Source organism: Echinops telfairi, unplaced genomic scaffold, assembly GCF_000313985.2.
Source record: "Echinops telfairi isolate 266 unplaced genomic scaffold, ASM31398v2 ScPeMD7_2291;HRSCAF=2852, whole genome shotgun sequence".
NCBI classification, from domain to species: domain Eukaryota; kingdom Metazoa; phylum Chordata; class Mammalia; order Afrosoricida; family Tenrecidae; genus Echinops; species Echinops telfairi.
In genome coordinates, this window is record NW_022106189.1 from 4,457,246 (window position 1) to 4,459,314 (window position 2,069).

Genomic DNA, 2,069 nt, shown 5'->3' on the forward strand with positions numbered 1-2,069 from the left:
CACCACCACATGAGGAACTGTATGAAAGGGTTGCGGCATGAGGAAGGTTGAGAACCACTGCTCTATGTAATGTCCTTCATGGTCCTGGGTCCACAGAGCCTGTCCTCACTGATCTAGGGCAGACAGAAGGATCACTCAAGTCAGCGAAACTCCACATCATGCCAGGAGCCTCCTAGCCATCTATTTTACACACACATGCACACACATGAGCAGGCAGGCCTTATCACCCCTAAAAGGTTACAACTATGAAGAAATGAAAGATGAGGTACTTTGCTCCACCCTCTCTTCTTTCTGGCCTGGCCCGTGGCCTTGGATTTGAAGACCATCTGGGTCAGGGAAAGAGAAAGCCATTTTGTCCTTATCCCATAGACAACTTAGAAGGAAATATTGTCCTCTCGGTACATAAGCCTCCTTTTAATTAGCATGTATCAAAACAATGACAATAATTTCAAAACTGCACGCAGCACTGCAAAACCATGGAGATAGAGAGTGGCTGTTACCTCCCGCCCTCCTTTGATAAGAAGGTGGTGTCTTGGTGGTTCTGTGGGTTAAACATTGTTTCTAATGGCCAGGTTGGCAGTTCAGGCCCCAGCTGCTCTAAGTGATAAAGCGGGGACTGTCTGTTCCCACAAAGATTTACAGTCTAGGGGGCCCTGGGGACTGCACCATTCTACTCTGTCCTCACCCTCTGCCTTCCATTCCAGTCTGACTCATAGCGACCCTCTAGGATAGGGGAGAACTGTCCCTGGGGGTTTCTGAGACTGGACCTCTCTAGAGGAGTAGACAGTCCCACCTTTCTCCTGCAGAGTGGCTGGTGGTTTAGAACTGCTGGTCTTGTGGTTTGCAACCCAACACACAAACCTTATGCCAACCAGGCTCCTCTGTCCTATAGAGCCATGATGAGTTGCAATCAACTCAATGGCAGCAGGTTTGGTCTGAGTTTTGGGCACAGAAGAAGGAAATGGGAAGAATAAAGGAATGCTTGAGATCAAAGACAGGGGGAAAACCCTTGTATAGAAGCTAGGTCCTCAGCTTACCTGGGATTAACTAAAGTAGAAATGAGTTTCTAAAAGGGCTTTCCTGCAGTGGGTAGATTTGGAAAAGGACAATTCCCAGCTACTGGGTCACCATGGAGTAACTGGATCAAGATGACTGGGCTACTTACGCACGGAGGACCTCGCTCTACAGGTCTGGACCCAGCAGGAGTACCATCGATGGAAGCAACCAAGATGCCTCACCACGTCCAATGGATCCAGCTATAGCTCGAGTCCCCTTCTCCTTTGGCAACCAGGCCTGGCACTCCTTGCAGAGTGGTCCCCTCAGGGCACAGGTCTGCACAGCATCACTCAGCAGGTGCAGGCAGTGTCTGACAGACGCTCCCATCTTCCTCTGCTTGCCCCTGGGACCGGGAGCTACCCCGCTTGTGCGGGAAGCTGCCTGCCTCTGTCCCTGGGAAGGCCTGGTCTCTGCTCCAGGCCCAGCTGCAGCTGCCAGCCTCAAAGGCTCTGGAAGAGCAGGTCGTGAATGTGAGAGCACACAGGCTGGGCCTGGCCTGGGCCACTGTGGAGGTCAAGGGTTTACCTGTGAGCCTGCCCACTGGTGCCCCTTTTCAGCAGCCCTGCCAGGGCAGACAGGCAGCCTCAGCAGGCCCGGCCGGCGGCAGAAGTGAGGCCTCAGGGTGACTGTGCCTCCTTTCTCATTTTGCAATGTCCATTTGCAAAGCTGACCTAATGCATGGCCCCACCGCTCTCAACCTCGGAAGAGCCAAGAGGGACACAGGAGCCTTTGTCTGGCAGCAAACAATGGGCAAAGTCAGAGCAGAGTGATCCCTGGACAGAGTGGGGGCCCTACTCCACCCCCAGGATGCTGGCTGTACCATGCCACTCTGGGGCAGGTCCTGTGTGGCAAGATCAAGCCCAGGTCCAGCTTCAACCTGCCCGTGTGCGCCTGGTCCCCACTCCTGGGAAGGCCCCGTTGGCCAAGGCTGGTCCCCAACACGGGCAGAGCTGGCCTTGCTCTGCCCCAGCCAGGCAGCCCTCACACGGAGAACCTGCTCCCAAACAGGAAGA

General features: G+C 54.2%; 1 protein-coding gene across 3 annotated transcripts in view; it reads right to left on the reverse strand.

The window, feature by feature from the left end:
• Positions 1–1,412, reverse strand: part of ZNF536 (zinc finger protein 536) — a 379,804-nt gene extending 378,392 nt beyond the window's left edge. For all 3 annotated transcript variants that reach the window (XM_045293780.1, XM_045293779.1, XM_045293781.1), the window contains exon 1: positions 1,166–1,412. The gene's annotated coding sequence lies outside the window, so the exon portion shown is untranslated. The remainder of the gene's footprint in view (positions 1–1,165) is intronic.
• Between the last annotated feature and the right edge of the window lie 657 nt (positions 1,413–2,069).